The sequence below is a fragment of the Thamnophis elegans genome, chromosome 9 (assembly GCF_009769535.1).
Source record: "Thamnophis elegans isolate rThaEle1 chromosome 9, rThaEle1.pri, whole genome shotgun sequence".
NCBI lineage: Eukaryota > Metazoa > Chordata > Lepidosauria > Squamata > Colubridae > Thamnophis > Thamnophis elegans.
Window position 1 is genome coordinate 28685971 of NC_045549.1, and position 25307 is coordinate 28711277.

Consider the following 25307-nt stretch of genomic DNA (forward strand, 5'->3'; position numbering starts at 1 on the left):
AGGTGCCAGTGTAAGCGGGTCAGGCGGGGCTTCCACGCAAAAAGATTTGTGCTTAATCGTAAATAAATTGTAAAGTATTTTAGAGAAAGGGAGAGAGCTAAGAGAAAGCACGGAATCTTTTCTAAGAAAAAAGTTCATTCACCGCTAACCCCCCCCCCCATTCCAGTAAATACTTACAGAATGTTTTAATATTTTCGGGTAACCTTCAGTGTAAAATAGCCTACTATGAGCAAGATATACCTTATTTCTAGTTGGACGCTAAATAGATGACAGACGGGATATATGTGCGCACAATTGTATTTCACTTAAAACAACGAGATTTTCGAATCTCAGCGAACAGCAACTACAATAATTTTCAGCCACGTTGCTGCAAGCCTTTGTTCTCTCCGAGGGGCTTGGAAATAAGGAATCCTGCGTTTCTGGGATTTTGGGATTGCTATGACTTGAAGGAGAAGTGAGGCCCCAAGCCTTGCCTAACCCGTTATCTTTTCCGTTCATTCATCCCTTCGGGTGTTAGAACTGAGTAGGACCCAGCGGTTGGTTGGGGCCCCGGGGCCACCAGTGTTCTCCACGGGAGCAAGTCTTATTTGGAAAGAGGTCCATTGGCAAGGCGGCGCACCGGTTTCTCCTAACGATCCCTCCCCCTCCCCCATCTCTTCGTTCATTCCGCTGCTCCGGTTCCCGTCCGGTTGCTTATGGAGCCCTTTTTGCGGGGGGGGGGGAGGGCGTAAAAAGCGGGCTTCCGCACTTCAGAGGTTGTCTGTGAAGCGGGCCAATGGAGAACTGGGTAGCCCGAATTGAAAACCGGGATTGGGGCTGGACGAGAGGGCTTGCGGGAGGCCATAACCTTCGGCATCCCGCTAGAAGCCGTCGATGGCTGTTGGAGGGTAGCCTCTATTGACTTCTCCCGTCCAGCTGCAGCCTTCTCATGTGTCAAGCAGTCGGACCTACTGGCTGTTGTAAAGCAGGATTTGTTTCCAGCCGAGTCTTCGCTGCTCGTCTGCTTTTCCCTCTATTTTTTATGTCCCCCCCCCCCCCAATTGTCAACCGAGGGACCCAGGTTGCAAGATATAGTTTAAGGTCATCTTATCCTTCTAGAAGTAGAAATCCTGGAATTGGGAGGGGGCAGGCACAAGGCGGGGGGGGGGCCTTCATCGACGACATCCCGTCTTATAGCGCAGGCTCGTTTGCGCTCTTGGTACCCGCACCTTTCTGGAGAGGCCGAGGAAGTAACCCCGGCCAAGCCTATAAGGGCCCTCCGCTCTCGCTTCCACCCGCGAATGTGCTCCAGCCCGTCCGCAGCCGCGTCTCCGCTGGTCGCGCCTACTACTGAGAGAGCCCCCCCCTCGGTTTTCCCAGAGGCTGCGTCCCAGAGGCGCATTACGCTGGAAGAGCCGGTCTTCCCGAAGCACCGGGGCTCCTGCTAAGGAGAAGACGCGGGTTGGCAGCTTTAGCTCGGCGCCAGCCGCCTTTCTATTCGCGGGCCTCGAGTCGATCCCTGCTGTTCTTTCGGTTTGAGGCTTCCCCGTCTCTCTCCCCCCGCCGCCCCGTCTGAGGTCGATGCTCTTGTAAATAATAAATCAGTTGGAAAACAAAAGCCGCTCGGATTTATGGTCCGAAGCGCTAATTAGAAACATCATTTGAGCAATAAACTTAAACACTTTCGAGCAAATAATGCCTGCGGAAAAGAGGGGGAAGCGACCCAGGAAGCGCCTACGGCGGCCGAGCCCTGGCCGTTTTAAGAGCCCGGGATCTAGCCGGCGACGGGATTTTTAAAGGTGGACTGAGAGGGAAGAAGGTGGAGGGTTGCAAGCGGAGGTTTCGGGGATCTGTCGAAAAAAAGCGCAAGACGCTAAGGAAGGCTGCCCCAAAGCCGCCCCACTCGCCCTGGCCGCCTGGGAATCGGCGCGTTCGTCAACAGCTCCTTGTTGGGATCTTAAGCGCCTCCGCCTAGAGGAGCTGAAGCTACTGCTGGCTTGTAAGGCGAAGGAGGCGGCGGGCCAGTGCCGAGTGCGCGCAGCGTCTCTGGGCAGGGGAGGCTCTCCAGGTTAAAAGCCACTTGAAGGCTTCGGCCGACTGATCTGCGTTTTCCTCCCGTTACAATCCGTCTCATCAGACTTGAGTTAATGAGGCGGGGGAAGGCGCGATCCCGGAGCCCTGACGAATTCATTAAGGGAGGCTGCGGGCCATTTTCACTGACGGTTGAAAGTGCGGGCTGGGTTGGGTTGGTCTAACTCTCCAGCCGGGCGAGAATGACTTTGCCCTTTCCTTGTCTCTCCTGCGTTTTCCCAGCGACCCTCCCCCGCTCCTTTAACGCCGGCTGAGGATGGGTAGACCTCATCCTTGGCGTTGAACTGGCCGGGAAAAAAACCGCTGGAGAGCCTCGAGGGCGGGAGAAGAGAGAAGGGCCGAGGAGCCGGGAGGGGCGCTTTCAGGAGAAGCCTCGTGCACGTGGCTTATTATCGTAAAGCAAATGGGAAGGAGGGGTTCTTTTTGTTGCCCTACTGGAGTGGGGAATAGCAGAAGGACGTGCCTTGCCCAATGCTCAGCTCCAGTTGGCTTTGGATTTTAGCGTGCTTCCTTCTCCGTGTGCATGTACCAAACCAGATCTCCATTTCTGGAGGCTGTTTCTAAGCAACTTTTGCCTTAAAGAAAAAGGAAGGGAATCCAGTTTGGACCGTGGACAATTCATGTTCTTCCTTTGAAGAGATGGCTGAATATCCTCTTCAGTCAGGAATTAATGTGATACACTTTTGGGGTGATTGAGCTGTGCAGGTATAAATATTCAGCGCGCTCTGACTTAGAAGCATCTTTGGCTTACTGAAAATTAAAATGAAGCAGAGCATATATCTTCCAGACAGTTAACTTAATTGTTACTCCTTCTTTAATTTTCCAGATGATCTTTTAACCTTGTTGCTTAAACATTTTCTGTGCTTCCATTTATAGAAGTACGGCCTGGGAAAAGAATGGGTGGCTTTTGCCTGTCATTTCCATCACATTCCTACTATTTTGATGGAGCTAAGTGGCTGCAAAGAGTATAAATGGGAAAAGGTGCAATTCTGGATTGTGCGTTGTGTTTCCCAAGGGTCAAACTAAATGAATGGGTCAAGTTCACAGGTCCAGAGGAATTGCAGCTATTTTCCCTGTTTCCATTTGTAGATGGATCTTGGTTTTGCCTTGTGCTCCTGGACAGAAAGCTCTGCTTATTAATGGCTCTTGTGTGTGTATTTCCTTTTGCAAAAGGACCCTTTTTATTTAATTATGAGAGATTTTTTTTAAAAAAGCAAGCAATACCTGTACACACACACAAAGGTGAAATGTAGATGGTCCCGTAATTAACATGACTGCCCAGTGATTTAGAATGCTATATTTATGGGAAGATTTCTTTTCCTTCATTTCCCTGCAGGATTGTTTTGTTCTACTGATATATTGCCTTTTCCTGATATCAGCATTAAGGTCTTTGAGGTAAAATTTTTATGATGCTTGTGGCTAAACACTGTCTTTAGTTATATAATTCACGTAATTGTTCATATAATATTATGTTAACGATCGTGAGCTGAAACACTATATTTGGAAGTGAGTCCTATGGAAATTAATCAGTCTGACTTCCTTAGAAGGGCAATTTTCATTTGACTATAAATTACTTGATATACAAGTTCATATTTAACTTTAATGAAGGTAGAGATCCAAATATTTTAGTTGCATGTGTTTCCATATACTTGGAATAGAATTGTTTCTTTTTAAACACTTGTAAGTTACCTTAGTTCACAATGTGAGTAAGTTAGCTTCAGTTATTTAAAGTCTACCAGAATTAATTTTCAATGAATTTGCAATATTTCCAGAATAGACTAGTTTTTTAAATTCTAGATTATTCATATATGGTGCATAATTATAGATATAATGTGTATGTCTATACATGTGTATTATTAAGAGGATTTCAGTTTACAGCCATAGCCAAAATGATGCTCGTTCTAATCAGTTAATTTGAAATAAATGTGGTATTTGATATTATTTCCATATTGCTAGATAATTGTTGTTTATTATATTACCTTTTAAGCCATGGATTGCTGGTTAGTCTGATTTAAGCATGGTTGCGGGCTTTGTGGATTTTTCAGGTTTTCTGATGACTTCAGCAGTACTTATTTTACATTGAACAAAAAGTAGCTGTGTTATGTGAATGCTAACTTAAATGTATATATTTAAATAAAAGGGGTACATTTTAGTATGCTTCTCATTGCTTCGTTGCTGTATTTTTTAGGAATATTCTCTTTGAAGAATCTTATTCCATAATCACTCATTGGATTGTTTTATTCTGCTAATCGACAAACAGGACTGTACAAAGTTGTATTTATGGCAAGCCTTTGATTAAATCAAACCTTGATACTCCTAATTGAAATGAATTATTTCTAAAATGATCTAATATTTTTATTATATTTGAACAAAAACCTCTGTTAGCCTTAATATTCAGTATAGTAAAACACTCAAGGAAATAATCTTAATATTTTGAAAAAAAATAACTGAGTTAGTCAACGAAGATTTAAGTGTGATAATGTATTTGAAACAAACTATATTTTGCATATGTCAGTGCTGTTGGAATCCCTAATCTCGTTGGTAATATTAAATAGAGTTGAAAATGAAATAACCATAACTTCCAACCATTGATCAGTAATGCCAACAGACAATATTAATTTTGTATGTTACTTCTCTTAAATATTGTAATTTGATCTTTTAATTTGGTGTGGCCAGGTGAATAGCATATATTAGAAACTACAAGTTATTTAGAAATGTTATAAAAACTTATGTATCTTTTAAAAATGTATTACAATAACGAGATGAAAGAAAAATACTTGTTCACCCAAATAAAATACAGAAGCTGTACGTGCAGTTTAATTTTGGAGAATAAAGGGCTGGTGGAAACTTTTCTGTCTTCAGTATCTGAAACCAGGATGTAAAACAGCTGTCTTGGGCTATGTATTTAGTGGTTATGTCTGCCTGCTTCTTTTCTGCGTCTCTCACCCTCTGCCCTGCACTCCAAATCTTCTTTTATTATCTATGGATTCTAAAGAGCCTTTTTTCTTTTCTAACTGGTTTTGTCTGCAGCAAAAGGTTAGGTTGGGTGAGTTTAAATCTACTGCAGATAGAGTGAAAAATCTTTTGATCTATGGCTATCACTGTTTCCAAATGATTTGCTTGCTGGGACTGGACACTGTCCATGCCTTTTCTCTTCAGTATCTGATAGGCACACACAAAGGATGTGACATGCTACCAGATGCATAATTAATCATCACTACGTCTGTTGGGGTTTTTTTGGGGGTGTGTGTGTGTGTTGTCATTCAATTAAATCTTCTATTTTTGCAATTACTGTGTATTGACATGCACTGTAATGCATATTTTTATTTGTAATTTAATACATTTATTTAAGTGTTATGTAGAATTTGTGGCTCAAGCCACCTAATATTGAGCTTATTATATTTCAGTCAAAAGACATGCACTTAATCTCCACTGAATTTGACCATTTAAATTTTTTTACTTTACTTTTTTTGTGTTCCATCTGTTTCTCCAAATGAATTATTATATAAATTAAATTGTTTATCTAATATATTTTTGGAAGGAACGGTTAGCTTAATTCTGCCCAAAAGCAATTGTATAGTAATATAATTTGGTTGTTCTCAAACATTTTAATTTTCTCTATATTTAAAATACTGGGTTTTATTTGAGGGTGATACTGGATACAGCATCACATTTTTGTTGTTGTTGTTGTTGTTGTTGTTGTTCCTTTTACTCCAGCATAGCTCTTTTTTCACATACTCAGTTGTCTTGAGATGCTTTCTCTACTATACCTTCAGGAGCTACTAGTCTTTTGCCAGGCTCAATTAAGATACCAGGTCTAAACATTGAGGTCAAAGTATTTCAGGGATCTCTTATATTTAACCTTCTAAGACATTCTGATTATCCTTGCAGACCTTTCTTTGAGGACTGGCCAGGAAATTTTCTTTCTTTATTACAATTGTTTATAAAATGACATGCCTCCCAAAACAATCTAAGAGTAATAGGGTAAAAGCAAGAATGCATAGTGTTTTACAGCAGTGTGCTTTGGAATGGGTTTGGTACGTCTCTGTGTTCTTGGCAACTATTTCAAAGTGATTTGTCATTATCTTTTCCTGGATTTTGTTTTTTACTTTGCAATCTTGCTAAAACCTTGGTGTTCTCTGAAGTAACCCATTCAAGCCTAATCTTCTATAGCTTCTGGGTCTAGACAAAGTAGGTTACATGCTTCTACCTGCTCAGATTAAAAGCAATATAAACAATAATAAAAACAAAAATTACAATTTTAATACAAAACACTACTTTAATAATATGACATTTCAAATTCTCTCATCCTTTCTAGAGAACAGTAGTGCTTGTCACTTGCCTTTTCATTGTCTTGAGGAATCTTTCCCAGAAAAACATTGATGGTAATGGTCTCTTGAGTTGAGGGTGGGAAAGTCAACATGGAGCAACTTCTTGTGATATTGGTGATTGCCTGTCTACATTGTTTTCTCCTCAGGGACAACTGGCTACATGGAAAAGTATCTTCTTTCCATCGTAGGATCTGCTTGTAGAATCCTTTCCACATAGACATATATCTGGCATCTGTATTAATCTGTTTTCAGTATGAGGCTAAGACAATCTTCTCCAACAGTAAATGGTAAACTATAAGTGACTGTATCCTGGGCTAGTGTTTTCATGAATTCTCCTTATATTCAGAATCAGAATAAAGCTGGAAGGGACCTTGGAGGTCTTCTAGTCCCACTCCCTGCTCAAGCAGGAGACCCTATACCCGTGATGGTGAACCCCCGTGCCCAAAGTGGCACTTCGAATCATGTCGCCTGGCATGTGCAGCATCACCCGTTCCTCTTCTGGGTTTCTGGTGTGCATGCGCGCGTGACTATCAGCTGGCGTTCATGCATGCAGCAATGCCGGAAATTCAAAGAGCTGGTCTTCCATGTTCCAGTCTGTGCATACACGCCAGCCAGCTGATTGTTGAATGTGCGTGCACGCCAGTAACTGGAAGACTAGCTGTCCAACATGCGTGCATGCACCTGAAACCAGAAGTTCATTTTCCGGTGCGTGCATGCCCCCAACTCCTCTTCTGGGTTGTGGCCCAGACGAGTGTGCATGTGCACTTCCTTTTTGGCACTCAGTGCCGAAAAGGTTCGCCATCACTGCCTTATACCATTTCAGACAAGTGACTGTCTAGTCTCTTCTTTAAATCCTCTGGTGATGAAGCACCTACAACTTTTGACTGCAAGCTGTTGCATGGTTAATTGTCCTCACTGTTAGGAAGTTTCTCTTTAATTCCAGGTTTCTTCTTTCCTTGATTAGTTTCCATCCATTGTTTCTTGTCTTACCCCGTGGTGCTTTGGAAAATACTGGAATACTGCCATCATGTCACCTGTAGTCCTTCTTTTCTCTAGATTAGCCAAACCCAAATACTATAACTGTTCTTCGTGCTTTAGTTTCCAGGCCTTTAATCATCTTAGTTGCTCTTTGCACATTTTCCAAAGTATCAACATCTTTTTTTGTAATGTGATGACCAAAACTGGATGCAGTATTTCAGGTGTACTAAGGCTTTATAAAGCAGTACTAATATTTCACGTGATTTTGATTCTATGTCTCTTAATTAATTATGAATGTATTTAATTGTACTTACTCTTGTTAATGTTTTTACAGTTTAAAACTGTTTTTTAATTTACCGCAATGCATTTAGTTCTTGGGCAGTTTATTAACTTAATTATTGCTTAAGCTTTGCACAGTCAAAATATATACACATATATTTGTAAAGAAGAGCCCTGGGAAGAAGCTATCTGGCTCTGTTAAGTAGTTTGATTAGCAAGACACTGGATATACTTCTAGGTTTGGAGACCATGACAATAGTTTTTCCTGAGATACTGAGGTGACTGCTGGGAAGAACAGAGAGGAATCTGCACAAACTGAGCATCAAGATATAAGCATCCTTCTGGCATCCTTGGGAACACGTAGAAACTCCTCAAAATGCTATCAGGGCTCAATTGGATTGCAAGGAAATGGCTCATATCTTATACTGACCATTAATATCTTGAACAGAGCTAAATGTCTATGAGGATTCTCAGTCATCCAGGTCATAGCAGCTTTGAAAAAACACCTTTGAGACATGACCAGAGCTATTTGTAGTCTAGTTCAAAACAGTGTCTGTTAAATAAGAACATCACAGAAAACTAAGATAGTTGGTTCTTGGTAGTTTTTGACATTAGATTTTTTTTAAAAAAAAAATAGTCTCTTGTTTTCTGTATTGCGGAGTAGATTACTACAACTATATGAAATAAAGTACTGGCGTTTGTAAGTAAAGATCAGCTTAAAATATAGATGCTGCTATTGTTACAAATAATTGGCATTCTATTTAAATTGTCATCCTATACATACTCTTCTGGGAATATGTCTTATTTAACTCTATGAGATTTATAGATGAGTATACATGCAAAGGATTGCACTATAAATAAAGTAGCTAAGAAATAAACAGCGCTGAGCTCAATGGATTTTACTTTCAAGTAATTCCATATAAGTCTGTAGTGTAGATTAGCAAGTTTATGAATTTGTTGCAGCAAAAATCTAATTATATTTTCTCACTTGTACTATTAGTGGAAAATAGTGTCAATTTAACATTTCAGGAAGACAATAACATTGCTGTCTTCTTTGCATTAAGTTTTACATAATCAATATGTTTAACATATTTTAATTGTAAGCTCACTAGAAATTGAATAGCTTATTCAAAAGTAATAGAATATAATTCCATGCCTGTTAGAATTTTGAACATCTTTTCAAATAAAAATGCAGAAGAAATATCAGTGAAAGATCTTACCTTTATGCTTCACTTGTCAACTTTTAAAAATATATTTCTTTTCACTTATATAAATAAGATGTTAAATTTTATGGTCTTTTGCCTAATATTGTTTCCTTTAAATTTTAATTATAAGTATAGAATGATTTACCTTGATGCACGTGATTATATTAATGGAGAAAATGCCTTCCATGATAAATCTTTAGGAGTTTTCAAAGTAACATTTCGAACATGAAAAACTAAAGTTTGTCACCATTAATGGAATTTTAATACTGCCATTTCTTCCTAGGGAAATAACATGAGGCAGTCTATGGACAACCAAATGCAAACTTGGTAGAAAGGAACTTCATACAGTTAGGACCTTTGGTGAATTTGTTTTATCACACTTCACTTAAAAATTTATGAGGAGGGCAACTTAGTGGTGCTTAAATTGTGTGTTCCAGGGCTTGGCCCCACTGATAACACCCTTGCTGGCGTGAAAGTGCAATGCAAATTATGACAGTTACAACCTTCTGTTTTGTTTAACCTGTCAATGAATTTCCTGACTCATTGTAGAGGGCAGTGGTGTGTTCAACCAGTCCATATTCCCTTAAACCTAAAAGGTCAGTTTTCTACAGGCAAGCATAGTCAGAGCCTAATTGATGAGGAGGGTAGCAAGACAGAATTTACTGTTCTGTTGGGTAGTTTCATATCGTTAGGTTGTCCTGAAAGCATCAGGCAGACACAGCCTCTTTCATGTAAGTGCTGACCCTAGACAAGAGCTGACAATCAAAGGAAGCAGCCACAGGAACCAGTGCAAGTATGCTATTGATTTTTCAGTTAGGTCTAAGTACTTTGTAGTATGGGTAATGGGGGACAAAGGCAGGTATGTCATTATCAATGAGCTCCAGAACAGTAGCAACAAGCTTCCCTCATATTTCTTTCAACATTGACAGTATGCATCCAGAAATGGTCAATAAATTGCCCAATCTTTTGCTGTCAAGCGATTTGGAAAGAATGGGGGCTGGGGCAGTTAGGAATGGGAGCCAAAGAATTAAACTTGTTTGCTTGGACTTGATAGCAACTTAGAAACGAGAGAAGAGAAAAAGAAGCCAGGAAGATCTTGGTGTCAGGCCTTGCAAATTATTAGGCTGAATTCTTTGTAAAATAAATATAATGTAGACAGTGGGTTTCAACATCTTTTTGAAGTTGAAGTTAAATCATATTGTCATTTTGTGCTTTGCAGAACATCAAATGTAAAAGAGAAAGCTGTAATTTAAATTTTCAAAGGGATAATGTTGTATGGTAGTTATTATGTTACTATGTTTTAGATATATGTATATGGAACTAAGGTTATATTGAATATATGCATGAAGTTATTTTGCCAATATCAATAAATAATAACTTGTAAATAAATATGTTACCATATAAACATTTCATAGAGCTATTATGTTTAAAACACCTAAAATAGTTTTTATTAAATTTGTTTTAGTGTGCACTAAATTATAATAGTGGCACTACTATCATATATAAATTGAAATTGTATCACACTTCTGGAAAATATTTTTTTTAACAAAATGAGATTTACTGCATTTAATTGACATAATATCTTGTCTTTCTTGTTCACTGAAAATACTAAACTGTTGTGCTAATCTAGCCGTGTGCTTGGCTGAATTGGCTATGGTCTGTAGGAAAAGGGTCGAGCCCTTGTGTATACTGACTTCTATCTTTGGAAACTTCCTGAACAGATCTCTGAACATATCTTCCTTTCAAGATCTCGTAGCCCTTCTGGGTAAACTAGTTAGGAAACACGACTAGATAATTCTACTTTACTATAAGAGTGCATTAATATCAGTGGTGGGCTCCTACTGGTTTGGCTAAATCGGTAGTGGTTTGGCGGCCTGCGTCGCTGGAACCAGCAGGAACTCAGGCCTGCCGTGCCCCTGAACTGGTTCTCCCAGCGCTGCCATCTTGTTTTTTGCTTCTGCGCATGTGCAGAACAATTTTTATTGCACTGCGCATGCGCACATAGTGTACCCACAAGCAAATCGGCAGTAGTGTCTGCCAGAACCTACCCCTGATTAACATAATCTTTTAAGTTTGAAGATACAAATTTACCCTGCCACTTTTAACCACCAGAACAATTAAGGAGGGTCCTTGCTAAATTGCTTCCTCTTGACCACTAATATATTGGGGGCTTCTATCTCTCTCTTAACAGATTATTTCCTGGACATCATCTGTTCCCCTTGTTCCCCAAGGTCATCCATATATTCTATTGTATCATCTTTCCCATATTTTTTCCAAATTCCAAATCTTGGGCCATTCCATTCCCTCACATTTCATAAAAGATTTGGGTACCATTTTCAAGGACAGCTTTTAAAGAGCAGTAGAAATAATTCCAGTAGCCCATCAGTGTTACTCATGGACACAACATATAATATACTTGGAAATGAAAAAAAAGAAATGAAAAAAAATTAGCATGCTTAAATTAAATGCTGAAATTGAAATAATTTTATTGTTACTCATTTTACCTGATTTATTGAAATATAGTTGCAACATTTGGAAATGTATAAATATATTACCAAAGTTGCATTTGCTTATACTGAAAGTAAAATACTAAAATAAATTATATGGCAATTATTTTGAAAAAAGGTAATTAACCCAGCATAACACTGAACTATTTTTTAAACAGACATTTGAATATGATTTAGAATTAGAAATAGGGGTTGCCTTTTACTTATTTTGTTTTCACAACTGCAAATGTATTCTATTTAAATTGTATCACAGCTTTGAAATCTCATTAACTAAATTAAATAATTTTACAGTACTAAAACCAAAGAAACATATATGTCTGTATTTTTATTCTAATTTCTGATACAAATCTTATTGCTAGGATAACCATGAAGAAAGGTTGTTCTTAAAAAAAAACAACTAAAACACTTTCTGTTTGTGTAAGCATCTATAATTAATCTTTAGGAAACAGTTTTAAAGTAATTGTATTAGGGTCAATTGAAAGAGGCATATTGTACATTTCAATAGTCCTTTAATCAATGTAAAAATGGAAAGATTTTATTGAGGCCAAACTTAAGATCTTGAGAGAACTAAAAACAGAAGACTATCATTCTGGTTCCGGATCAGGCTCTTTTGCTGTCTTTGCAATATGCCCCTGACATACTTTGTTAACACTGCAAAAGGAGATGCAGAAAGGGAACAAATTAAATTTTCATGACGGAAAACCCTAATCAGCAGTGACAGCGTAAGAGAAAGATGATTGCCACTTGGTCATTGTAGAAAGGCACTTAGGTATGGTGTCAGTGCTTCTGTTAATGATGACTAATGTCTTTCTTGGAACCAACACACATTTGAACATTGTGCTATAGCAGTCTAGGAACAGGAGTGAAGAATAGGTACCACAGATCTTCAAAACAAAGGTATATGGATTGAATTGAATGCCCCCAAATGTATTATCCTATAAGTACAATTTTAGAAACTTGTAGGACTCTTTATTCAGCAAAGGGCAGGGTATTTCAATCAGCCAAATTAAATGTTCAGATTAAAAGTAAATTATAAACAAATTGACCAAAGCCTTGGCAGTCCTGTAAACTAGTTGTATCTCCACGTTTGTTATATTCTGTATAAACCTGTCACACTCAAAGCAGAGAACTGTCAAAACCTTTACAAATGCTGAGACTTTAGCTTTTAAATATATTGGCACAAAGAAAGGCATTGTTTCTTTAGTTTTCCCAAAGTGAGACCTTAGAGAGGGGCATTTGCAATGCTTGTCATATTTTTCATGTAGTTCTTGCTAGCTTGACAAGTCTAGAGGACCATGAGAACACAGATGTCATTGCATTCAGACAGTACTAATTACTTTGAGACTTTTGTAACCTCCGTACTATGTGAAGCTGCCAATTATGTGTGTTTATGTGGCATTCTGCATGTTTATACTTTGCTGTATGATTTCTTCAACATCCTAAAAAGAAAAACAAATAAAAATAGAAAAGGAACCTAAAGTGGGAAAATTATCTTTTTTATTATTTGTTAACAGTTATTTATCCAAAGTTTATTTATTTTGTTTGTTTGTTTGTGTGTGTGTGTGTGTGTGTGTGTATTAGTTTAGAAGCAGTTGTTTTCTAATCTTTTAGCACTCGGTTTTTTAGTCTTCTTTCTAATATAAAGCTTTATTTTATTTTCTCTATTTCTTTTCTCTTACCTCCCTATCACCATCTCCATGCTACGATTTCTTAGCTGCTATTTAGTTCTCTTTTCTAAACTCACATCAAAGATCTGCTAATTTGGATCAGCATTCAAATTTACAACATAAATATCTTAAACCTGATTTGCAAAGCATTCAGCCAATACACAGTGTGTTCAATTTTGTTTGCAATATTATCCCCAGAATCTCTTTGTTCTCTTACAGTTCATAGTACGCAAAGCAGCTGATTCTAACAAAAAGTTCAAATGGTGGTCACAGCATGAATGACATTAGAATTGTGGTGTGCGGTTGTTTTTTTCTTTTTCTTTTTGTAAGGGTGGGAGAGCTTCTGTTAAGATTATGTGCATTTCTAAAGTAGTACAGCCTTTGTTAATCACAGATTGGAAAATAAAAGCACCAATAATGTGATTTTTACATGCTGATGATGCAAAAATGGAAGCAGCTTTATCAAAGATGTATGATGAGATAAAACTGCAGTCTCTGCTGTACAGTTATAGTAATTATGACTAATGAACCGTCCAGCCTGGATGAAATGGCATGTCCATAGGGACCATGTCCAATCAGTTGTGACTTATGCAAGCTGTAGAAAACATTGGTAGATTAGATTCAATATTATAATATGAAAAATACTATATTAGCAATTTCATTTTGTTGAAGGGAAATGTTGGAGTAAGTAGCACTAAAAGATGGATACCCTAGAAAATAAAGCATGTATATTGAATTGAAATTATTGTTCTAACAGAATGTTCAGTAGTTTAGTTCCATTGAAAACATTTGTTATATATTTATTTATTTAAAATATTTATATAATCAGTCATATTATAACAAACCAGACACCTTTCAATCAAAAATCAAAATAATATAAAAACCATATTAAAACATAAAAACTCAAAACATATTGAAGTGTTATATGTTTAACATTAGGGTCTTGTGGGTTTACCTTTTTTTGCATTGCAAATGCAGGAAAAGCAATAAGCATATCAATATCTGCTTATGTTTCAAGTACTTGGAAATATCTGCTTTTTATGTGTAAATATCTGTTATTTTATGTGTAGTAATAGAGCAAATAATAGAACAAGTCACATTTGTCCTTTGAGCTTTAGAGCTTTTCTATATAGGGAGTCCTTCGTTTGAGCTTTGAGCTTTTCTATATAGATAATTCTTGCTTAACAACCTTTTGTTCAGCCCCCTCTCCCCCAGTAATGTGATCAAAGTTCGGGCACTTGGCAGTCTGTCCACACTTACGATTGGCCACAGGGGTTCTGCAACTACTCCCATCTGCCTATCACCCCCCTCCCCCCCACCATCTATGTCCTTAAACTTCCTGGGAAGTTCCAATGGTGCAACACAAAGCACACACACACACATACACACACAATGGCTGAACGCCCTTTAAGCTTTCACTGTGAGATGCAAAGCAATTGCCTCTAAAAGTTGCAAACACTGAGGAGACTATAAGGGTGTGAAGCACCTACATCTTCACAAAGCCACCCTCTGCTGCTGTGGAGGCTTACTGGGCTTTTGCCCTGGGGCTGCTTTGTGACCCTCTGTGGAAGTTTCCCAGGTGTTTGACATTGCTTGAGTGTATCCCCTTTTCACTGTGCTGCCAGATAAGGCTGGGGCAGTTATGGCAACACTGCATTTGCTCCATGCAGCAGCACCCTGTAACTTGTGCATGGCCTGTGCGGGGACTCCCCCAGCCCAGGGACGTCTTGCTCCACTGAAAAACCTGCACAGTTGTTTAATGACCATGCCTGGGAAAGTCAAGAGTGTTGTAAAGTTGAGTCAAGTCACATGGTGACAACCCCAAAAACTTATGATCAACATTTTGTGCTCACTTGTGGTTGTAAGTCAAGGACTATCTCTTGACATTTATGGTAAAGGTCTTACCAGAACATTTAGAATGCAGAAGGAAGACATTTATAGTTAAATTATATACTGTCATATTGTCAGGCCCAAGCCCAAAGACTACATAGAGAAATTGAATCTTTATTTGCTTACACCTAATAGGCAGAAATTTACCTCACTAAAACTACCATATTTTTCGGACTATAAGATGCACTGGAGCATAAGACGCACCAAGGTTTTGAAGAGGCAATTTTTTTTTTTTAAAAAAAAGGGTTTTGCACTCTACAAACCTCCCAAAAACGGACCCATTTCCCCCCCCAAAAAAGGCATGAATAGCCTTTAGGGGGCTTGCAGAGTGCTCCTGGAAGGTGCCCCCCCAAATGAGCAAAAAACAATCTGTTTTTCGCGAAAACGTGCCTTTTTTGTCAAAAATATTGCATGCATAGCCTTTAGGAGATTTATAAAATGAATCCCATTTTTCACTCATTTCTGCCCTCCACAGCCCCCAGCAACTCTCTGAAAGCCTTCTAGAGGCTTTGCACAGCCATTTTGGTGAAGGGGCTGAGCTTCGGGAGGCAAAAAATGCTATGTTCAGTGCATAAGACGCACCCAGATTTTCAGCCTCTTTTTTGAAGAAAAAAGGTGTGTCTTTTACTCCAAAAAATACGGTATTTCTGATATATCCTGAGAGATTGTAGAGTTTGGTTATTCTGAACCTCTTTGTCCCCTTTCCATTCAATTTAGAATCCCACAAGTTTCTTAATTTGGGTTTCTATCTAAGCCCAGTATTGTTTGCAAGTAATGTTTTGTCACTCAGTCTGCCTTAATAATTTAGTTACATTCTATTGAACTAGCCATGGCTTATCACAAGGTATGAAAGCTTACTTTTCTGATACAGATCCACAATCTAGAGGCCCACTGCAATTTTGTAGTTTTATATACTTGAAGATATAATTTTGTCAACTTTTTGAATTACCATGTCCCTTGGTAATGGTTGGTGATTTCTAAAAGTGAGAACGTTTATATATTCATTGATTAGTGAATATATTGATTATTCATAATGAAAAGTGCAGCAGGTTTAAATAGATTCTTTTCTCCGCCTAGCGTCTTTCGGTCAAATCTGTGCTGTGTATTCTTGTTTTCCTATAATTCTTCCATTGTTTAAGTCTCTCTATCCCATCAATTATTTGGCGTCTATCTGATTTATGCCCTCCGAATTTTATTTCCTCTGAGTATATCTGTTCCCATTCCCTGAGTAAGGTTATCTTCTTATTGCAATCTGACTTGATAGTTGGGATATTGCATATATTTTAGAGAAATGAGTCTTAGATACTCTTCCTAACTCTTTAGGAAGACTTTTATATTGAAACTATGATTAACAGTTAGGTTTTCATTAGTTTCATGTCTTGATTTGGGGTAGCAGAAGCACAGAAACGTCAATGTATATTGATAAAGATTCAGTGTAAACAATTATTTCCTAAATTTATTTTTAGCTAATTTTTAGCAAATTTCCAAAATTATTAGCAACTTTATGTAAATAAACATGGATATGGATAATGATGGGACTTGTTGCATAAACAAAGGTGTCCTCAATTTAAATGATAGCAACAGAGTATCATAAATATTGTTTTCCTTATGACTTTCTACATTCAGAAGGAAGCTCAAGTCCTCCTTCCTTTACCTTGTTCTAAATAATTCACCCTTTAGTTTCACACTCATTTTGGTGTAAATTCTGATTTTAGGTGCTACGTTTCAAGTTGCTTGCCAGATATTTAGCAATAGAAAACAATTTTCCAATTTCATTTGTACCTTGACCTGTGAAAAGATAAGGATAAGGAAAAAAATGTAATCATGATGTATACTGTTTGATACACATAGTGACAAAGGAATAACTAGTCAGCATCAGTTTGAAGTTACGAAAGACCCCCCCCCCTAAAAAAAAAAGGTGTACAACCTGATTGACCGCAAACTCCCCTCCCTCTCGGTCACATAATTTTATTCTGTGTGCTTGAAACCACTTCCCATTTTCAGAGTTTTTGCTGATTTCTAGTGTTTACTTCAGCTTCTGACACCCCCCACCCCCCACACATATTGGATAAGATGGATCCACTTAGGGATCACTGTGTTCACTTAATGACAATGTTATTTACTTAATGACCATGACATTTGCTTAATAACTGTTGCAAGAAAGGTTGTAAAATAGGGGATTGTTACATAGTGACTTGCTTAATGACCACAATGTTTCATTATCATAATTCCAAGCTCAATTACAGTCACATGTTTTGTCTTACTAGCTGTAAGACAAACCCAGACTTGGGCCTTTTTCAAACTAAATTGTAAATATGATGCATGTCCAGACTAGGTAATTTTTAGGTTTAAAAATATGGAAATATTACACAAAGCTGTTACTGTTACTCCTTGATTTTCAACCATAGTTGGGACCAGGACGTTTGTTGCTAAGTGAAGTTGTCATTAAGTGAATCACACCTAACTTTCTGGTCTTTTTTTCTATGGTTATTAAATGAATCATCAGGATTGTTTAGCAAATCTAGTTTCCTCCATTCACTTTGCTTGTTAAAAGCCGATTGAGGTCACATATAGTGATCACATAACCCTGGGATGTTGCAATCATTGTAAATAGTTGCCAAGGATCTGGATTTTGATCACATGACTGGGGGACCTGTGACAGTTGTAAGGGCAGGACTAGTTGTAAATCATTTTTAATGGCCATAAATGAATGGCCATAAGTCAATGTAGCTTTTTTTTAGTGAAATATGATATATAGCATGGATATATACTGGTAATTACCTGAGATATGTAAGTAGGCCATAAGAAGGCTTGTTCAGGTTGTACCATTACATGTGGAATTTGCCATATCAGCAGGTACAGGAAGTGATCAGCTTACAGCTGTAATTGGGTTTGGAATTTCCATCGAATTCAAGTTGGAACTAATTTTACCACAAATTTAACAGCGAATCACATTGTTTTTAAATGAATTCAGCTTCTCCAATGGGCATCTTGCTGCAAATCCATAAAAAAGATTGCAAATTGTGGCACATGACCTTGGGACACTTCAACTAGTTGTAAATGCAAGCCAGTTGCCAAGTGCCCAAATTGTGTTCACATATCTGCTGAGGTGGTGCGACAATCATAAGTGAGAATAAAGGTAGCAAGATACTTTTTACATGGCTGTTATAACTTTGAGCCCTCATTAATCCAACAATCATAAGCCAAGGACTATTGTGTGATCATTCTTGGTGCATATAATTTATACTGTGACATCGACCTTTTCTAACAACAGTGTGATTTCTAGAATAGAAAATGTAAGTATTGAATGATTAATTTAATTATGTCCACAATTTGGAAACTCATTGACCTTTCAGGTGTTGCAAATTGAGGTATCAAGTGTATTGAGACTAAGTTCATCTCCATAATGAAACTTAAGTATTACTACTATAAGGTGATTTTTTTTTTTTAAAAAAATGATTTTTCTTCTACAAGGCTGTGAATGTAAAAATGCTGAGATATTTTTAAGTTTCCCTCTTTGTTTCTTACTTCTGTCAAACAATCTAGTTTAAATATCATGAATTATATGTGCTTCTGTATTTCTCTTCTGTTTCCTGATTCCTGCACAGTACAAATGTCATACCGTATATAGCATTGCTTATTTCAGTCTCATAGGAAATATTCTTTTTGTACTTCTATGTTTTATTGTTTGCATGCAAGGATTACCGTAATGAATTCTTGCAAGATAGTGAAAAAGCAAAATAGAATAAATGGAATAAGCAAAATTTTCTATTCAGAATTTTATGCCATATGAGTAAAGGTAAATCATTGAAGTGATAGATTTAATTGATATATTGATATAAACATTTGAAAGATTTAAAAATGAGTATTTCTATTTGTACTTCTTCTGGAGTCATGAGAACTTCAAACTGTGCGTCTGGATATATTTAAAGTCAGTTGAATGTACATGGTTTTGTTAATGTTCCATAAATCTTACTTTCAGAAACAGGGTTTACTTCAGCCTGTATACTTAAAAGGGAAATTTACTTGCTGTTTTAGTGAGAAGATGAGCAAGAAAATACAAAGGTAGAAGCTGAACTTTCATTCTAAACAGACATGTATAAAAAACTTATTCAGAAGTATATTTTGCTTTAGAAGGTTTGTAGTAAGCCATGCATTTTTTTCTCCCATTTTTGCTGCTATATTAAAATGTTAAAATATATAATAAATAAAAGTAAGCGCAAACCAACATAAACATAAACTCACTGAAAGTAATATTCTGTAAGGACAAGTTATAATTGAATAGAAGCATATTATTTTTCTATAAAATAGTTGTTTTAAAAGGTTGCATAAATCAGCATTGGGCTTGTACCATTCTGGAATGGCATTTTAATGTTTTTGCCACTCTTGGAAAGCTCCAGTTCAATGATAATATATGCTTAACTTTACTGAATAAAAATATATTCTGTAATTGTATGTGTTTGAATTTATCAGTGGAAAATGCTACTGCAATTCTTTATGAAGAAATATGCTAGATTTGTGTTGGGCACAATTTAATTGTTTTAAGCAATACAGTTTCTAGGTTACCTATTAAATAGTCTGTAATAGCTATATGATTCTTTTTTTTTTCTTGAGGAAGTAGATAAAGTTTTTTAATCAGTGCAGATACTTTGGTGCGGCATTCTTCCCTACCATTGCTTATAAGAACTCTCAAAAATTTTCTTACTCATGAGCAACCAATACATTAATCCTTCTTGCAGGAATCCACTACCTTAAGCAGACAGTGATGAGACTGTTGCTAAAGAAACCATCTTTATACATGGCTGGTTTTAACAGTTATTGGCTGATGTCCAATATTTCAACTAAACTGTTAAAAAAACTCCCGCATCTCTGAGAGCATTGTAATAAAATAAATCTTGATCCTTTTTAGCCTGGATTTAGATGCAGATTCGAGATAAAGATAGTCATGGTCACATGACAGATGGAATGTAAGCAGAAACAATGAGGGCATGTGATCTGAATAAAACTGGATATGTCAGTGGCTTTTGATACCAGTGTCCATAGTATCTTATTAGCAGGATTGGGGAAACTATGGTTAGAAGTGATTTGGGTATTAGCTAATTGTGTTTTAAACTTTGTAGTGAATTCATTTTTCCCCAGATACTATCAGAAAAGTGATATTGGGAAACTTCTGCTAAATAATCTGGAGTTTAATCTGGGCTATCCCATGAAAAGTATTGATTAATACATTTTATGAAGCTTTTATGGAGCATATTTTGCAGATTTGAGTCTTTTTTCCTGAAAGCTTGGAATTGGATATCTGAATCTCTGCAAGATATATGAAAGATTGGGTCAACAAATTAGAATTAACAGATAAGATGGACTTACAGTGGGGCAAAAAAGTATTTAGTCAGCCACCAATTGTGCAAGTTCTCCCACTTAAAAAGATGAAAGAGGCTGTAATTGACATCATAGGTAAACCTCAACTATGAGAGACAAAATGAGAAAACAAATCCAGACAATCACATTGTCTGATTTGGAAAGAATCTTTTTTGCAAATTATGGTGGAAAATAAGTATTTGGTCAATATCAAAAGTTCATCTCAATACTTTGTTATATATCCTTTGTTGGCAATGACAGAGGTCAAATGTTTTCTGTAAGTCTTCACAAGGTTGGCACACACTGTTGCTGGTATGTTGGTCCATTCCTCCATGCAGATCTCCTCTAGAGCAGTAATGTTTTGGGGCTGTCGCTGGGCAACACGGACTTTCAACTCCCTCCAAAGGTTTTGTATGGGGTTGAGATCTGGAGACTGGCTAGGCCACTCCAGGACCTTGAAATGCTTCTTACGAAGCCACTCCTTCATTGCCTGGGCGGTGTGTTTGGGATCATTGTCATGCTGAAAGACCCAGCCAAGTTTCATCTTCAATGCCTTTGTTGATGGAAGGAGGTTTGCACTCAAAATCTCACAATACATGGCCCCATTCATTCTTTCCTATACATGGATCAGTCGCCCTGGTTCCTTTGCAGAGAAACAGCCCCAAAGCATGATGTTGCCACCTCTGTGCTTCACAGTAGGTATGGTGTTCTTTGAATGCAACTCAGCATTCTCTCTCCTCCAAACACGACGAGTTGTGTTTCTACCAAACAGTTCTACTTTGGTTTCATCTGACCATATGACATTCTCCCAATCCTCTTCTGGATCATCCAAATGCTCTCTAGCAAACTTCAGACAGGCCTGGACATGTACTGGCTGAAGCAGGGGGACACATCTGGCACTGCAGGATCTGAGTCCCTGGCGGCGTAGTGTGTTACTGATGGGAGGCTTTGTTACGTTGGTCCCAGCTCTCTGCAGATCATTCACTAGGTCCCCCCGTGTGGTTCTGGGATTTTTGCTCACCGTTCTTGTCATCATTTTGACCCCACGGGGTGAGATCCTGCGTGGAGCCCCAGATCGAGGGAGATTATCAGTGGTCTTGTATGTCTTCCATTTTCTAATTATTGCTCCCACAGTTGATTTCTTCACACCAAGCTGCTTGCCTATTGCAGATTCAGTCTTCCCAGCCTGGTGCTTGTCTACAATTTTGTTTCTGGTGTCCTTCGACAGCTCTTTGATCCTCACCATAGTGGAGTTTGGAGTGTGACTGTTTGAGGTTGTGGACAGGTGTCTTTTATACTGCTAACAAGTTCAAACAGGTGCCATTAATACAGGTAAATGAGTGGAGGACAGAGGAGCCTCTTAAAAAAGAAGTTACAGGTCCGTGAGAGCCAGAAATCTTGTTTGTTTATAGGTGACCAAATACTTATTTTCCACCATAATTTGCAAAAAAAATTCTTTCCAAATCAGACAATGTGACTGTCTGGATTTGTTTTCTCATTTTGTTTCTCATAGTTGAGGTCTACCTATGATGTCAATTACAGGCCTCTCTCATCTTTTTAAGTGGGAGAACTTGCACAATTGGTGGCTGGCTAAATACTTTTTTGCCCCACTGTATTACCCTATTTACATTGGCTAGATTTCAGGATGGGAGTACACACATAGGAACAGCTACAAGATCAATTCATGGTGTTCAGAATGGTGAATAAATGCTTATAGGTGTTGGGGCTAGGTACATATAGGACTTCCTACTCCTATATACTCTACTTCATACTCTTAGAACTTACATTGGCCACTGTTACATGTCCTATCATAGTTACATTTGATATCAGTACCAATTATGCTTTCTCACCTGGGCCCACTTTATGGAACAAATTGTCACTGAAATCCTACCCATATTTCAAATAATTCAGAAAGGAATTAAAGGAATTAAACACATATTCACTCAGACTTTTATACAGTTTTGTTTTAATTATGATTTCATTATTATTTCTATCTCATTTTTGCCCCAAAATGTTAGGGAAGTTGATAGCATATAAATTTTCCAAACAAACAAGAAATTGTTTTATCACAATTGTTTCACAATGTAGGATTTAAAATATACACTATCACTATGTACTAGTGGGGAGGTGGGGGGTGAGCTACCTTAGTTTTGAAATACATCTGACGTTGTAAACACGTCTGAAATATAATGCATTTAAGGATCTGTATTGAATAGTAACTTTTTTGAAATGAGGACTTGACTATCTACGTACAGATTCCTTCTGAAAAGTACAGTATCACTTTTCAGGAATGTATAATCACCTGTACAGCAGCAATTCAAAGATTGCATTCAATGCATACATTTGGGAATGTACTTAAAACTGAATGTATAAAAGGATGTGGGATGTGAAACATAGTAATGGTGCTACCTTTGAGAAATAGTATACTTATAAAAATGAAGCGTAACCCAGTAATGAAAGATAATATCCCTATGTCATAGCCTATTCTGTTGCAGAATTTGGTGTATTATATTATATTTTGTATTAGAGGCAAATAATAAGTGATAGCAAAACTATCCGTTCAGCAAGCATGAGAGAACTTTATGAACTAGCCTTGTATCGTTGACTCCCTGTACAGGCCGTATGATATTGAACCATCTAAGTTTGAGACCAATACAAAAATTTAGTACAATTCAAATATTTTAAAGCAATTATTAATAATATTCTTTAGTGATATATGCACACTTTCACTTATATAATAGAAACAAGAAAGTCCAAATCAATATATATTATCTACTTTTTAATAAAATTATTGGCTGGCACAGAAACATCGTGTAGCTAGATGACTGGTGAGGAAAACATGAAAAACCCTGCTGTATACTTCTACAGATCAGGCCAGAGAATAGCAAAATATAATAAGGAAAGGAAATTTCTAAGGAATGTTGATATTTTTGGGGCAGCCTACTGTGAGGAGCCAATTCCAGTCATGCTGAGTTTTGCAAATAGAACTACAGTAGTACTTCTTGCTGTATATTATCTTCTAAATATCTCATACCAAAGAACGCGGGCAAAGGTGAACTTATCTGGCGAGAGGATAGGGAGTGTTGTTCTTTCTGGTGGTAAGTACGATCTTGCTGCAATAGAGTTAAGAATAATCCAATGAAATGAATGGACTAGGAAAGATGGAGATAAGATTTTTTTCAAAGTGCAAAGGAAATACATTATGGTGCTGACATCTTGAAGTAAGTAGGGTTTGGGGAAGCCTGCAAAGAGTCAGTTGTCTAAACACAGATATACATGGATTCCTTACAGCCAGAGATAGATAAGCACAGACTGGGCACATCTGGTGAAATCTTTCAGCACTGTAGGAAACCTGAATGGCAGGATTCTGAATAAATCCCAGAATCCCACAGCTAAAACCAAGAAAAATGCATATGGTTTGGTTGGATAACAAGTCATTGACTTGCGACTACAATTGAGCCCATAGTTTCTGTAGCTAAGTGAGACAGTTGTTAAGTGAATTTTGCCCCACTTTACAATCTTCCTTGCCACAGTCAATCACTGCAGTTGTTAAGTTAGTAACATGGTTGTTAAGCAAATCTGGCTCCATGTATGTCTGCTTATCAGAAGCTCACAAACGGTGATTGCATGACACAGGGACACTGCAATTGTCATAAATATAAGTCAATTGCCAAGCGGCTGAAATTTGATCATGTGATCATGGGAATGCTGCAATCGTCATAAGTATAAAAAATGGTCAGATGCCACTTTTCTCAGTGCCATTGTAATTTTGAACGGTCACTAAACAAACTTACGAATGAAGGTAACTGATGAATGATTCTGCACTAAATGAATTTTTGTAAGTTGAGAATTGCCTGTGTCCACAAAATACTAATTTCACAGTTAAAACTGGCAAGACATTGGTGAAGCAACCATTTGAAATGTAATGATGCAAATGCAATTGTTTAGATCTTAGAGGTCCAGAATTGGTAAATACCATCTTTTTTCCCCTAAAAAAATATCATGACTAAAAATTATGAGCTGACAGATACAGTGAACTGGCCTCATGCAGAATACAATGACTGGTATGTGCCTAGTAGTGGGGTTGTTAGGAATTCTGAAACATACTGTCATAATCATTTCAGCAGTGCCATTGTCACTGTTATAATAATCTGTAGTATAATTTTGTATGCTGCTAGTTATTTTTCAAATCCTAAAATAGACATACTGATTCAGATTCAAAGAGGATGCTCATTTTTCTTCCTTGTGATTGTTTTTGAGAATAAATTTGGTACTTTGGCTTGAATATTTTATGGATATAGATATTGACTGCCTATTTGACTAGTTTAAATGGACATTAAATAGCCCATGAGCCAATGGCAAGAATAGGGATAATATCTGGTATATAGTTGTGGGAAACAGACAATGCTCATTCGTAATGCTTTGTTTTTCATTTTTTTCAATCTTGTCTGGGCTAATATATATTTTTATGCTAAAGAGACTAAATATCTATGGAGAGTCTCAGTCAAAGCTAAAGAGACTAAGTGAAGGTCATCCATTTGTGAGTGGGCCTCCTGAGTGACTACTGAAGAACAAAATCAAATATATTTGCAAAAATGATGGAATTGGAATTAAATCTTTAATGTATTTATTTCTCATTGATTCCATCCCTCAGCTTATTGTGCTCCACCCAACTTGACAAAGAAGCAGTGGTGGGTTAGGGTTAGGGTTTCAGATCCCGTTCCATGCATGCATGCATCTTAGCACCTCCGCAAGCCTCCACGATGCTCCAGCTGCTCAGCGGAGTGTCATGCAGATGCTGTATGTCCGGTGCACGTGCATGTAAGACCAGAAGACCGGTAAGGAGCTTGGGCTGGTGGGTGGGCCCTCCGGAGCACCGCACCGGAAAAGTATCCGGTGCTCCGGGCAGGCTCTGGCACACCCGTACTGGGGTGTACTGCTTGCAACCCACCACTGCAAAGAGGTGTTTAATGGAATAAGATGAATGTGGTTGTGCTGTTGGAATGCAGGAAATTCTTATTT

General features: G+C 37.7%; 1 protein-coding gene across 1 annotated transcript in view; it reads left to right on the plus strand.

The window, feature by feature from the left end:
* The window catches only part of LRBA (LPS responsive beige-like anchor protein), a 383648-nt gene that overhangs the window by 202809 nt on the left and 155532 nt on the right, over window positions 1-25307 (plus strand).